The following is a 16,042-nucleotide window of genomic DNA, read 5'->3' as shown; positions in this document are numbered from 1 at the left end:
AGTGGGCGGTCCCGCTCCCACCCGGGCCCTGCCTCCGCCGTCTGCCTCGGCTCACCGCCGGGGCACGCAGCGTCCGCCGAGTACCCAGGGGGAGACTGAGGCTGGGAGAGGAAAGGGACTCCCCAAGGTCGCCCAGACCCGCGGTGGCTGAGCCAGAACTGGAACCCAGAAGAGTTCCAAAAACGACCCCCTTCTTACGCCTCGTTACCCCCAGGAAGAGCCTCAGCTACGGGGAACCCTGGGGGACGAAGATGACTCTGACTCGCCCCCTGCCTCCCACGCCCCGCAGGTGCGCAACTGAAGGGAGAGAGAAGGCGTGGGCCCACGTTGGGCACTGTGGACCATCTCCCCTGCCTCTGTAAACTCCTTCAACGCTGGGAAATTGTTCTCCCAGTTTCCTCGGCCCTCTCCAGTCATTCCCTCTTGGTCTCCTTGAGGGTTCCTCAAACCAGAAGTTCTGAAATGCCGCAGCACCCTGGGACTCTGCACTCAGCCCTTTTCTGACTCCCTGAGCCATCTCACCCAATGCCCTGGTTCTGGTCCTACCACCTCTCTGACCATCATACCCAAATGCATGTGTCTGTGCACGAACTATATTCCGTGCTGAACTCTACTGCACACCTACGAGGTCCATATTCTGCATTAGACGCTGAAGATACAATACACCTTTAATAAAACAGTCCCTGCCCTCACGGAATGTACATTCTAGGACTATGATAATACAGTGTAATTCCTGTAATAATAGCCCGATCCCACGGGGCAAAAGGCACCACACAGGCCTGCACTGACTGAGTGAAGGCCTCCTAGAGGGGCCATGCTCTAAATGGAAACCTGAAAGGCCAATGGAATTGGCCAATGAAATGGAGGAGTGTGGATAGAGCCTTTCGGGTTGAGACTACAGGAACCAAGACCCCAAGATGAGAGGGATCCCACCGAGGGAGTGGCAGGAGTTGAGATATGAAGCAAGGGAGTCAGCAGGGGCCAATTCCTGGTCAGGGTGTTTGCACCGTGTTCTCAGCGCACTGGCAGGCTCATGGCAGGAGTTCTGAGTAGGGAAGAGGCACCATCAGATTGGCACATTAGATCATTCTGGGGATGGTGCACAGGAAGATGTTAATAAGTGCATCCTTCATCCAAGGGCGGTGTGGGGGAACTAGCAGCACTTTGGAGCCAGCATGGCCTGGATGAAGGCCCGTGCTCCTCCTCTGTGTCCTTCCTTTACAAATCCAGGAGTCCATCCAGAAACTCCTGAGTTATTCCATCGCTGAAAGACCTCCTATGTAACTGCACCCAAAGCTCCCTTTTCTCTCAATGCCCCAGCCCTCTGCCACCCAGATTCACAGACTGAGTGAGCGTTTTGCTTTCCTCACGGGTCTTTGCTCTAGATGTGGTATACAAAGTTATGCCCCAGGGGACAGAGCAGCATCAGGGTGGAAGATTCCAAAGCCACAGTGGAAATAAAGAAAGCTTTTAAAAAAACAAGTATTCTGTCTCTCTGAATTATTTCTTACAATTACATGAGGGTCTACCATTTTCTCTTTTTTTTGGACACGGACTCTTGCTCTGTTGCTCAGGCTGGAATGCAGTGGCACAATCTTGGCTCATCATGACATCTACCTCCTGCGTTCAAGCCATTCTGCTGTCTCAGCCTCCCAAGTAGCTGGGACTACAGGCTCATGCCACCCTGCCCAGCTAATTTTTGTGTTTTTAATAGAGATGGGGTTTCCCTATGTTGGCCAGGGTGGTCTTGAACTCCGGACCTCGTGATCCACCCACCTCAGCCTCCCAAAGTGCTGGGATTACAGGTATGAGCCACCATGCCTGCAACAATTTTCTCAAAATAAAGTTTAAGTTTAAAAATTATTTTGTAGATAAAGATTAATAATCAAACTACTCTCTCTAACGCAGGTTAAACACCAAAAATCATAGCACTTGTCAGAAAGTAAGATAAAAAGTATTCTCCTGTCCAGCGAGTACAAATGTTCCCCATGGAATTTTGCCCTCCCCACTCCATTTCCTAGCCACCTGTGTCAGTGTCAGCCTCTCTAGGTGCTGGACCCAGCCCCTGACCCCGCTCTCCTCAGATTTCCATTCTGGTCCTTCTTGCCGCTCAGCCTCCTTTGCCATTGCTTCCTCATGTCCCTCGTTGGCCTCTTTCTCCTTTCACTCACCGAGCAATTCTATTGGTTGCATGGTTTCAGCCAAACCTTCTGTCCTCCAAACCCAGAGACACAACCACCTGCTGGACATCGACTAAATATTCCTCAGGTGCCCCAGTCTCAACAGAACCAAAACCAAATCCACATCTTTCCCTCAAATTACCCCTGCTGCATCGCTTCCCTATCTCAGCTGGTAGTGGCACCTCCTTTCTCTTGGCACCTAAACTAGAAACCAAAAGGACAGTCTAGACTCTTCCCTCTTCCTGGCCTTCATACTCTACTGGCTGCTAAGTCCAATCAACTGTCTCCTTAACTTCTCTTACACATGTCTCCTCCCCCTCACCCTGCTGCCCATGTCACCGTTTCTTGCCGAGGCTGTAGTAACTGCCTCCAGTCTTTCCTATTTTCATCCTCCACATACTGTCAGTGATCTTTTCAACCACAGACCTGACCAGTGACTCTCCTGCTGAAGACACCTCCATTGTTCCTTCTTGATGGTGCACTAAAGTCTTAACTACTTAGCATCATGCGAATCCACAGTGATCCTATTAGCCCTGTTGCCCCATCTCTACCTCACCCCACATTTGCACACCAAACACCTTATGTTCCTAGGGTACCTTATGTAATAAAAGACACAGAACATAGTGTTGAAAAAATATATAGTCTTGAGCTAAACTGTCTAGGTTCAAATCCCAACGCTGCTGCTTTTTAACCTATGTAATTTTGGAAAAGTTCCATACCTCTCAGTTCTCTCTTTTTTTTTTTTTTTTCTCTGCAAAGGGAGCATAACAGGAATACCTATAACCTAGGAGTGTTCTAAAAAATGAATTCCTGGAGATGAAACAGCATTTGTTACTTGCTAGCCAGCACTATTAGAAATGTTTCTAATCATTATACACAGTGAGGATTCTTCTACTTATTTTACAGAGAAGGAAACCGAGGCTCCAAGAAGTCAAGTCACTTATCCAAGATTCCACCGCTTTAAAATAGCTGCACTGGGATTCATATGAAATTCTAAATCCTATACTGCTAAAAACCTTACATAAGCTATTATTGCCCTCTGGGAGGCTTCCTTGTTTCCCTAACCTTTAACCCAACCTGCTGGATGAACTTTTCTTCTTCCTCTAAATCCTGGTGAAAAATATATTGTCCTCCATGAACTCTCTGCAGTCCTTGCTTTGCGTCTCTGCTATACTTATATACAGCATACGGCAAATAAAACACCCAGCACACCCATTACAATGGTTTGTTTACATGTCTGTCTTCTTGAGTTCTTCTTGAGAAAGACAATGTCTTATTTATTATTGCCTTCCTATAATTCCATAAATATTTATTGAATGAATGAATAAATCAACAAATAAAATATATATGTTTCTCAAGTTTTACCTTAACTGCTGCCATTTGAATATAGATTACTTTTCATCTCTGTTTTTGTCACTCTGAAGAGTGACTTTTGGTTACAGGATAGTATCAAATAATCCAATATTAATATAGAACGAGATGTAGTAAGAATGAAATTTCTTCCACTGCTTTGTGGTTGTGCCTTCCCCTCTCTGATGTCTCTCCTTTTTTTAGTGACACTATGTAATGGCCCATAATGAGAAGCTGTGTTGTATCCTAATGAGACTTCCTGACTCAAACATCTGAGATTTGAATTTATTTCCCATAAGTACCATTTCACCTAAAAGTTTGCTTTTTCTATGGCAATGAGTATGCCATTTGTCATCTGCTAAGTGCCCATACCTTTCCCTTACCTGTATTAATCTCCTTTGCACTCAAACACTTCTGAGATCTGACTTAATAGTTAGCTATTCTATACAGTATCCTTATTAGAATGCCTAACTCTTCCTGACTTCATATCTATTGTTCCCAAAATAGAATACCAAATTTCAGCTTTACTGCCTCAAATTCCAGCTTTCCTGTCTGCAGTGATTTAGGAAGAGTTTCTGTTCTTCCTCAGAATGATCAAATCCCATACGGTTAAAAAAAAAAAAAACTGACCCTGTTACTTTCTGTGGAGCAGTGCTTTTTAATGCTTTTAAGTGTTTTGGATGTTAGAAATACTTATTTTGTTTACCACAACACAAGTCAATTGGCAATTTCAATGCCTCCATATCAAATTAATGAGAAGCAGTATGGATGAAAGAAAGAACACTGATATGGGAAGCAGAGGGAAAAAGGAGCTCTCGGAGTATTCTGCCACCTTGCCTGAGTGAAGTCTCAGTGAAGACTTGAAGAGTGAGAGGACTCAGGCAAGGTGGCAGAAGTGAGAGGACTCAGGAAGGAGTAGCACCAGAATTACCTTCCAGGTCTCTTTCAGATCTAAAACGACATGATTCTTTAATGAGCCTCTAAGTGGTTATTCATTCATTCAGTCAACATTGTCCAGTGCCTACTATAGACTTAAGCCTTCTGAATTGAATCCACATTGGATAGGGGATAAAATGATTTGGTTAAGAGAGTGCTATTACACCACATAAACTGATTGTGTATTTTTAATATTCAAGGTCTTACGCAGAAATATAACGAAACAGTTACATCAAGACTTTGGTGAGCCAAGACTCAGGGACTACTGGAGTACTGCAAGAGGGTTATTAGAAATAGATGTTAGTACTTCTGCTGAGCTGCTTGCAGACAAGCAGTGCCCTAGTGTTCTAGATTCTAGTTCTGTCCCTCCCTTGCTGTGTGGCTATAGGAAAGTCATGCCACCTCTCTGAGCTACACTTCGCTCCTCTATAAGAAGAGGCAATGATACCTGATGACAACCAATGTACCTTGATCTCTAAACCAAATGATTCTTTGAGATTGAGGAAGCTAAAGTGTTATCAGTCATGAAGAGAGGTACTGCTGTTGGCAAAAGAAACTGGGTGCTTATCATGAGGATTGTTATTACCTCTTGAGGACAATTAGATTGTTGCTTTATGGAGAGAAAAGAGGACATAAAAATGTTTTCAGGCCAGGTGCAGTGGCTCACACCTGTAATCCCAGCTCTTTGGGAGGCCAAGGCGGGCAGATCACCTGAAGTCAGGAGCTTGAGACCAGTCTGACCAACATGGAGAAACCATGTCTCTGCTAAAAATACAAAATTAGTTGGGTGTGGTGGTGTGAGCTTGTAATCCCAAATACTCAGGAGGCTGAGGCAGGAGAATTGCTTGAACCTGGAAGGTAGAGGTTGGGGTGAGCCGAAATGGTGCCCTTGCACTCCAGCCTGGGCAACAAGAGTGAAACTCCGTCAAAAACAAAAAACAAAAAAACATGTAAAAAACATGTTTTTACTGCCAAGATTCTAGGACACAGAAGCAAACATTCACGGCTCATTTCTTAAAAATGAATTGTGCAATTCACTGGATAATACTAAGAATAGGGAGTTGAGCTAGAAAGTTCATTATCTGTTTACTGGTGAAGAGAGATCAGTCTCCCAACATGCTCCAAACCTTGCTGACTGCTTATCATGGTCATTCTCCCAAAGAGGATCTATTTTTACCTTTTTTTTTTTTTTTTAGTGGTAGGGCAGGAGGATGGAAAACATGTCTCATTTCTAGATTGCTTCCTTAGCTCTCATCTAAGCCTTGTCTTCTTACATTTCTTTTCCTGTCCTAATCGCATCTCTGCTCCTTGATAAAACTGGTATTCGAATTTATTGCTAATGCAATGGACACAATGACTCAGTTAGAAACAGAGGAAGGCAATAAGATATTTGTATAGAATTCGGAATTATTATCACAAGTTTTCAAAAATATTCAAGCTCTTTATGTCTCTTGTCAGATGAATTTTTAGCTCATTCCTCAGGTGATAAATATTTCAATGTTTTGAGAGACAGCTTTGAAAAAATAGGGCTGGCTTCAGCATCTATTACTCTTGCCTTTTTATCTCTTTTTAAAATTCTCTCTCTCTTTTTTTTCCTGCTGGCTCAGCTCTTGGGAGATCAGCTCCTGAGAGGAAGGCATGTCCTTGAGGTTGTGGTCAGTATCAAGGGTGGCCCTACCTTGGTCTTGACAACTACATCTGGCCCAATTCCCACAGGCTTCATTCTGCTTTGCACCTGTTGGGTGACTGCAACTTTTCACTACTACTGTGCTCCCCACCGCCCCCAGGGGCAGATGCCACCCTCTCTAGCACTATTTTCTTCAACTCCTTTACTTTCACACAGCACTTTTCAGTTTGCATAACACCAAATGGAGTAATCATCTCATTTTATTCTCTCAACAGCTCCTTGAGTTATGCAAGACACACATTACAATCCCCACTTTACAGATGAAACTGAGGCAAGCTCAGAGAATTCAAGTGATTGGCATAAGGTTACAGAGCTGGTAAATGGGATTCAGATTCAGATTTATCTGGGAAACAGAGCTCTATTCTTGGGGGAGGACAGATGACTGTAATAGAACTGTGTTATGAAGAAACTTCCTAAATCACCTTAACCTGCCTACCCAGGGGGTTTCTCTGAAGATGGGGGCCTGCCTCCGGACCCCCTCTCTATAACCCAGCTCCCTGCTAAGGGGACCCAAATTGGGAGACACGCAGTAAATGGGGCATAGGACACTGTTGCCTATAGATGGAGCACAAAGGAGACCCCCCCCAACAAAATCCCAGTGCAGGATTGGCAAAGGGCGGTATCGCTGCCACACTGTTCACAATTCCAAGAAGGACCAAGGCCCAGGAGCCTGGGAAGTAGTCAGCCTCACTAGTGAGTCTGCAGGGAAGGCTTTCAATCCTGGGCTACCTGAGGGACCCAGCTGACCCGAACTGAGCAGGACCCCTCAACAGGTGAGGAAGAACTGTCCCTGCCCACTTCCTGCACATAGCTCTGCAGGAAGACCCCTGATTCTGTCAAGGCCTGCCTCTATAGAATGGAATGTCACAGGTGGGCCACACTATACCCTTAGGGTCACGCCTAGCCCACACAGCATCTTTATGTGGGCTAGAAAAAAGCTTCCCCATTCAGATGCCTTTGTGAAAATGAGAAAGTATGCTTCCTTCCCTTGGGCTGATGTAGCTCCCCACCAGGGTACACAGCTCAGAAAGTGGATTTTAGGTCCTGTTAATCCTCTCCACCAGGTGCCCTTGCAATAAATAAACTACACAATGGCACACAGCAGCCCAACCCCACCCTAGTAATTCTGGGAGTGTCCAAAGATCCTAAAAGCCTCTTCCACCTCACCTCAGCCTGCTGGACCCAGTCAGGTAGCTCTGTTCACAACCAGGCCACTGGAGAAGCATCCTTCTTTCCTTTCGTGATCACTGAACAATTGTACCCAAGAGGCCACAAAATCCCAACTTGCCCAGGTGTTGATATAAGTAGCCAAAGCAGATCAGAGATTATTTAAGGGGAGCCAATAGCTCGAAGGAGCACAATCAAGCCAAATAACTGAAAGAGAGGAATCACATTGAGATTGATTTAATGGAAGAAAAACTAACTTTTTAAAATAAAAAAAATGTAAGGAGATTCAAGTAGAGATCAGAAAGAAATGATGAAAATGAGGAAAAATTATTTTTGAAAGTTAAATACACAATTTTTAAAATTTTCAATTGTGGAAATGAAAAATGCAATGAACACCACTGAAAGCTGATTTAATGACCTGAAAGATAAAAAAGGAGAACTACCCCAAAGTACCAGGCCAAAAATAAAAAGAAATAGGAATTATGAGTGAGAGGATTTTAAAACACTATGAATTATCTAGAAGATACCCAAATAACAGTCCCAAATAGAGCAAAAAATAACAAATGAGCAAAGCAATAACCAAAAAATAATAGAAAAAAAAGACTAACAGATAGGCACAGTGGCTCACGCCTGTAATCCCAACACTTTGGGAGGCTGAGGTGGGTAGATCATGAGGTCAAGAGAGCAAGACCATCCTGGCCAACATGGTAAAACACCATCTTTACTAAAAATATAAAAATTATCTGGGTGTGGTGGCGTACACCTGTAGTCACAGCTACTCGGGAGGCTGAGGCAGGAGAATCGCTTGAACCAGGAGGTGGACGTTGCAGTGAGCCAAGATTGCATCACTGCACTCCAGCCTACAACAGAGTGAGATTCCGTCTCAACAGAAAGAAAAAAAAAAAAAAAAGAAAGAAAAGAGAAAAAGACTAAGTTCATAGTTTTGAATTATCAGATAAAATGTCTGCACTTAAGTTACCTATACATTAAATGTATGGACTTGAGTTATCAGGTAAAAAAAGACTCTAGTTTCTATACTGTGTTAGTTTTAAAACACATACCTAGAACTTCCAGTCCTAGGTATTTCAGTGAAAGGGGTAAAATGTCAGGAGCAGTAGACTGTAATAAGTTACTTATGTACAATATAATACTTGAACAACAACTTTAAAAACTATACAGAGAGGTACACTGAAAAATACTTCAGATAAATCAAAGTGGAATTCTAAAAAAAGCCAGAGCAGTCCACAGGAAGGCAGGAAAAAGAAAAAAGAGGAGTGAGAAGCGGGAAACAAACAGATGGGAGAGAAAGCGTCCAAGACGTTCCCCTGTGCAGAAAGAAAAGAAATAACAACATAGCAGAGTTCAGTTCTAACATTTCAATAATTATATTAAATGTAAATAATCTAAATACACCAATAAAAGACAAAGATTGGCAGAATGGATATTTAAAAATATATCCTGGTGAAATTTCTGAACTCCAAGAATAAAGAGTAAATGTCAGGAGCTGCTAAGCAATGTGAATAGCTTACCCAAGGAGGAAAAAGAATTATGTTATGCATCTGGAATTATGTTATGGATCCCACAAATGGTCCGTGCTAAATTTTATTGAGACCTAATATTTGTTAGGCACCGTTCTAAGCTTTTTATCTCATTTTAATAATGCTGTGAATTATATTAATATCCCTACTTTATACATGAGAAAACCAAGGCTAAATGTTCCCCTGGTCACTCAACTAGGAAGAGCTTGGGTTCAAATCCAAGAAATCTAATGAAAGAAACTAAATAATAAGTCCAAGTAAGGGGGTGGGGAGGGAGGGGAGGGTGGGGAAGGAGAACATAGGGAGAAATGCCAGATATAGTACGCACCAAAAGTAAAATAAATTAAAAAAAAAAAAGTCCAAGTCAGCTACCCGAAGGGGAGAAGGATGAGAAGGATGATAGAGCTTCCAGGCAGAGAGAACAGCCTATGGAAGGCTCTAAGGATGGAAAGGAATATCTGTTGTACCCTATGTATTTTTAATATACTATCACAAAAACTCCAACAAGAAAGTATCATGTATCTTTTTTGGAGATGAAGAGACTCTTCATGGTTAAGTAACCTGCCCAAGATCATCCAGATAGCTGGTGTCGGTGATGGGAGTCAGTCTGGTTCTGCTACCCGCCTGTTCTGTCAACAGGTGAAAACAGCTTTGGGAGCATATTTCCCATGGTGATTGTCTTTCTCACCACAATAGTTTCCCTGTAGTGATCCAGAAATTAAAATTTTAAAGAGCAAAGGGTCTGTCCCACCTTTCTAGGTTATTTTGATCAATCCTGCTCTAGGTCAGAGAGATCTCCACCTATAAAACATAGAATTGGACTATATCAGTGTTTTGTCAACGTTGGTAGAAGGGAGATGAGTAGAATCCTTCATACAACTCAAATCCTACTAAATAGAAGCCCCTTATAGAGGACAGGTATAAGCAGAGTGAATGAACATCAGAATGAAACTAACTGGGGGATGTCGGGGAGGCACCAGACTAGCCTGGACCCCTCCAGCTAAAACATTCCCTAAATTCTAGAAACAGTGCATGGTGAGTCTCCAGACACAGGGGGATGTCTTGGAAGGTTTCTCTCCCATCTTTGGTGTAGGATAGGGAGAGGGAGGATGATCTAGATTTTTCTTACAAACAAGGCTTTATTCACGTTTTGTTACTATGTACTGTGTACTGCAACACTGTGTTTCAGCCTGTTCTTTGAATCAGAGGCGGATGTTCTGGAAAGGATATGGGCTGTGGAGTCAGACATGGCTTGAATGCCAGCTGTTGTTAGCTTTATGACCTTGGACAACTAATGTAACTTCTCATTTTTCTCATCCTAAGGCGCAGATAACACTAATCTTGAAAAGCGTTGTGAGAATTAAATTAACTAATAAGGATAAAGCACCTAGCACAGGATCTGGGCATTCAATAAATGGCAGCTATTGTTACACATTTTGAAACTCCCAGATCTTGACACTTTAAGTCCACCTTTTCTTTTGCAATTCATGGAGCTTGGGTCTTTCTTTCTTCCTTTTTTTCTTTCATTCTTTTTTATGCAGACCGACTGGTATTAAGAGAGATGATACTTCTAGCAAAAAAAGTTTCCACAAAATAAAACATGCTCTGTAATCCCAGCACTTTGGGAGGCTGCAGTGGGCAGATCACTTAGCTCAGGAGTCCAAGACCAGCTTGGCAACATGCGAAATCCAGTCTCTACAAAAAATACAAAAATTAGCTAGGTGTGGTGGTGCAATGCCTGTTATCCCAGTTATTCAGGAGGCTGAGGTGGGGGGATGGCTTGAGTCCAGGAGGTCAAGGCTGTAGTGAGCCCAGACTTTACTGGGCTCCATTGCACAACACCCTGGATAACAGAGTGAGACTTGTCTCTAAATAAATAAATATATAAATAAATAACATGTTGGCTTATGAAAAACTATGTACGTATTAATGCCACTGAAGACATATTATTTTCATAATCTGGATCCTGATTAATGACCAGTACACATGCTCATTAACCTGAAACCAAATAGCAAATACTCACAAAAAGTCCATTGTTAAAATACAATTTTTTTTTAAAAAAAAGGATAATTTTATGAGTTTCCTATGGACAAAGATAATCTTACTTTACAGACTTCCTGTCTTAAAATAGGTAATGTCTTCTGTATCATGATGTGGTTGGAGGCATAGCCTGATCTTCCAGACCCTGGGAGGCCTAGGAGCATACTTTACTGGAGACTAAAATCATGGCAGATTTCCTATCATGGACTATGAATTCCTGCCACCTCCCATGAAGCCTAATGGGAGAACATTTCAGAGCATATGGTACTTTGTCAACTGATACTAATGTGTCCATTAGGGCAGCTCCAGAGGGAATTTCAGTCTGTGCCTAGAGAATGGTCACTTGGGGAACAGAAATAGCTACTTATAGCCCCTTCATCCTCCGTAACTATGTCCTCAGTTCAGCCACCCCCTCCTTCAGCCCTACCAGGAAGAAGCATAGAATAGGGGTATCCCATTAATGGTATTTGTGTTACCTACACCTGCACCATAATCCCTTAACATGCATCACCTTGATGTCCTTCAGAGCCCTTATGCAGACAATATCTCATTTGACCTTCATAATACTCCCAAGTGGGGTATTGTTATCCGATTTTGCAGTTGAGGAAAACAGAAACACATAACAGTTAAACCATTTGCTTGAGGCCAGAGATAAGTGACAGAGCTATGCATAGCCCCAGTGCTATGCCCCAAACTCATGCTGGGTGTATAGAGGCATCTACTTGGCCTGACTGGGTTCTATGAATTGTTTTGCAAGGTGTGGCCCAAATTAAGTACATGCAATTCTATGCACTCATTCAAGTAAAATTGACTGGGAGCTTATGGGTAAGGCACTGTGTTAGGTGAGGTGTCCTGGGAAGTGCATGGACTCTGGAGTCATCCAGCCCATGGATGTATGGTCATCCTGGCCTTCGTAAGTGCTCATAAAATGCTAGTTACTTTTACTGAGAGGTATTAAGGAGGGTACAGAGATGAGTCAGACATGGTCCTGACCTTCAAAAAGCTCTTCTAGGAGACGTAATGTATGTCTTTAAATAACTATGATAGAAAGTAGAATGTGCTTTTTATCATCAGAGGTACAGAAAACTTCTAAGGCCAAACTAAGGGTTGAGGTGTCCTGCAGAGCCACAGAAAATTCACAGGGTTACAGTGGGATATTTATTTTTTCAAGGGAAACATGGCAACACCCAGAATCTACTGGACGTGTGCAAACTACCAGCTCCAGGCAGCTCTCAGATCATGCTACGTTCTTATGACATTATACCTTTGCAAAGCTGAGTTTTCATTAGTTGCTGTGATAAAAAAGTAAGTACCTTTTTAGCACAAAACCCAACATGGAAGAGGAAATGTGTACCATCTGATCCAAGGTTTGAGAAGTTGTACAGCACCCAACAGGCACACACATCCCATTAGTCACTTACTGTGGTTCTTTTAAAGTTAAATAAAAGCATAATTTTTTAAATGTATGCGCATTTTTTTCAAACAACTACTAAATTATTAGGACTTCAATGATTATTAAGTTATTTGGATCTAACTACTTAATACATGGAACTATTACATATTTATTTTGCCTGGGGGTGCTATGAAAAATGACTGTGGGCACCATGAAATGAGAAAGTTGAGGAACCTCTGCTCTCAGGGCATTTCATAGCAGGAAGTCACTTTGAGAGAGGAGAGCTGGAACTGTGAAGATCAGGATAGGCATTGAGGAGGAAGTAAAGCCAACATTTGAAGAAGTACCTTACTAAAGTAAGGGTGCTAGAACACATTAGAACAGTCTGTAATGACTCTTTCCTGGGAGCACTCAAGATCTTACTAAGTAGGGAACTGGCAGAATTTTTAGTAAGTTGAAAAGGCCTTATTTTCTTATCAACTTTGAAGAGTAAAAGATTTAGAAAACGTCTCCCATGAGGTCACAAGCAGGAAACATCCTTGACTTTCTGCACCGTGGTCCTGAGACCCCCTCTCTCTGGGATGTTACATAAACAAAAGTTGTTTAATACATCAAAGATTTACTAAAATGGGATCCGTTCCTGAAAATCTGTGGGCAGTTTTATCACCAGACTGGTGGTCAGCCATCTCCCTGGCATTATTAGGCTGCTCTCTGGGCCACAGAGACATGGACTGCCTGTAACACAAGCCATTTCATTAAAAAGCATGAATCAGTCAGGCACAGTGGCTTATGCCTGTATTTCCAGCACTTTGGGAGGCCGAAGTGGGCAGATCACCTGAGGCTAGGAATTCGAGACCAGCCTGGCCAACATGGGGAAACCGCATCTCTAGTAAAAATACAAACATTAGCTGGATATGGGGGCACATGCCTATAATCCCAGCTACTCAGGAGGCTGAGGCAGGAGAAACACTTGAACCTTGGAAGTGGAGGTTGCAATGAGCCGAGATCGTGCCAATGCACTCCAACCTGGGAGATAGAGTAAGACTCTATCTCAAAAAAAAAAAAAAAAAAGCATAAACCACTTTCCTTTGAAATCAGAATTAAAAGCCCACAGTTGTGGGTTATTCGAAAGCTAACACTCAGTGATCTCTTTTCTCTCTTGGCACACTTTTTTTTTACTCACTATCATCACCACGATTTGTCCTCGTGTAGCACTTTACACTTCTCAATGCACCCTCCCACCTAGCATGTCCTCTTCCCCTCCAATCATTCTGAAAGGCAGAGGACAGATGATATAGCTCCTATCTTACAGATGAGCAATCCTGGGCCTGGAGAGATTAGGTGACTTCCCTGGAACTTTTCTAGTCTATGCTTACGCTAAGTGAAAGAAGCCAGACTCAAAAGCTACATTCTATGATCCATTTATTTGACAAAGGCAAAACATTAGGGACAGAAAACAGATCAGTGCTTGCTTGCCAGGGTGTAGGGGTTAGAAGAAGGGCTGACCACAAGGAAGTAAGGGGGAAATTCGGGAACTGATGGGACTATTCCGTATCTCTATGGCGGTGTTGTTTACACAACTGTATATGTTTTGATAAAACTCACAGAACTGTATACTAAAAAGGGTGATTTTATTAAATGCAATTTTACTTTAATTTTTAAAATTGAAAAAACATCAAGCCAGTTTGAAAAGGGAGAAAGTCAGAATGTCTAATGAGGAATTAAATTGAATGCCAAACTGCTGGGCAATACCAACCTTCACCTCTGTTTCACCTAGAAAATATCAAATAAATTCTATGTTGAACATTAATGGTTTATAAAATAGCTCTCTTTAGTGGGGACTTGTAAAGAAATTTTGAGTGTTCTCTTCAAGGTTGGTGCCAGGTAAAAAGAAAGGCTACCCAAGCCAGGCACAGTGACTCACACCTGTAATCCCAGCACTTTGGGAAGCCGAAGTGGGTGGATCACAAGGTCACGAGTTCAAGACCAGCCTGGTCAAGATGGTGAAACCCCGTCTTTACCAAAAGTATAAAAATTAGCTGGGTGTGGTGGCACGCACCTGCAGTCCCAGCTGCTAGGGAGGCTGAGGCAGAGAACTGCTTGATCCCTGGGTGCGGAGGTTGCAGTGAGCCAAGATTTCGCCAAAGTACTCCAGACTGGGTGACAGAGTGAGACTCCATCTCAAAAAAAAGAGAGAGAGAGGCTACCCATAGAGGACAGCCAATACATGCACAATGCAGTTTGTTTTAAATCCAAATTAAAATGAATTCTCATTTCTCCACTGTCATAATGGCAATTTCAATAATATCTGAAGAGTGAGAATGAGTCAAAAGACAATGGATCGATGTCTTCAAAATTCTGAGGAAATTGTTTTCCACCTAAAATTTCATAGTCAGCCAAACAATTGGCCAAGTGGAGGACATAATAAAGATATTTTTGCCAGGCGTGGTGGCTCACGTCTGTAATCCCAGCACTTTGTGAGGCCGAGGCGGGGTGGATCATGAGGTCAAGAGATCGAGACCATCCTGGTCAACATGGTGAAACCCCATCTCTACTAAAAATACAAAAAATTAGCTGGGCGTGGTGGCACATGCCTGTAATCCCAGCTACTCAGGAGGCTGAGGCAGGAGAATTGCTTGAACCCAGGAGGCAGAGGTTGCGGTGAGCCGAGATCGCGCCATTGCACTCCAGCCTGGGTAACAAGAGCGAAACTCCGTCTCAAAAAAAAAAAAAAGATATTTTTATACTTTAAAAATCTCCAGGACAATGAGAACAAATGTACCACAGAGAAGGGAACAACACGCACCACGGCCTGTTGCGGGGTTGGGAGTGAAGGGACAGAACTTAGGGCATGGGGCAATACATGCAGCAAACCACCATGGCACACGTATACCTATGCACAAACTTGCATGTTCTGCATGTGTATACCATTTTTTTTTAGAAGAAGAAAAAATATCTCCAAAATTTTACCTTCCATGTATCTTTCTTAGGAAACAACTGGAAGAGCTTCTGTAAAAATTTGAGAGTAAACCAAGAAGGAAAAAATATAAGGGTTTCAGAAAACAGAAGTGCAAAATAGAGGAGACTGAAGGGAAGTGGGAAGTGGCAGGACAAGAGCTGTGCGTTGCCGTAGGGCTAGAACACAACCATTCCAGATTAGCACAGGAAGGACAAGGACTATGAGAAGGAAGTTTGCATGGGAGAGAAGAACAACTGCTGTGTTTAGCAGATAATCCAAATGTTGATAGGTACATAACATATATTGTAGAACACTTTGGAAACACTAGTAATAAATACAGAGGAAATTAAACAAATGAGAAAAACACGCTAGGGAAATTACTAACTCCAAGGAAAGCTAAGAATTCTATAAGATATGTACTTCTTGGCATAGCAGTGAAGGAAATTTACAAAGTCATGATAAGTAAACACTGGCTATCGATTGAACAACAACAACAAAAGCAGTTAAATCTGGGGATTGATGAAGGTGGGAAGTAGGGAGACTGTATGAGAACTAAGAGCTCATCCTACCAGAGTAGGAAATATATTTCTATTATTTCTATAGGTAATGTTTAAAATTGATAAATTAACGTATAATAGTATAAGCATATGATTTAGAAATCTGGAGCCAAATAAAATAGAAAAGAGGATAATTGAGCATGGTTTCCTCTGGGGAGAAGAACAAGGTATTAGAGAGAGATGGGGCAAGAAACTGTCATTTCTTTTAAACACTGTCGTTAAACACCTCTATTAT

At 42.5% G+C, this 16,042-nt stretch overlaps 1 protein-coding gene across 5 annotated transcripts in view; it reads right to left on the bottom strand.

Moving 5' to 3' along the window:
• Window positions 1-16,042, bottom strand: part of FRMPD1 (FERM and PDZ domain containing 1) — a 159,989-nt gene that overhangs the window by 101,361 nt on the left and 42,586 nt on the right. The gene's annotated exons all lie outside the window — the stretch shown is intronic.

This window comes from Callithrix jacchus, chromosome 1 (assembly GCF_049354715.1).
Source record: "Callithrix jacchus isolate 240 chromosome 1, calJac240_pri, whole genome shotgun sequence".
In the NCBI taxonomy this organism is placed as follows: Eukaryota; Metazoa; Chordata; class Mammalia; order Primates; family Cebidae; genus Callithrix; species Callithrix jacchus.
The sequence above is the reverse complement of the archived record's forward strand: the minus strand, read 5'-3'. Positions and strand labels throughout refer to the sequence as shown.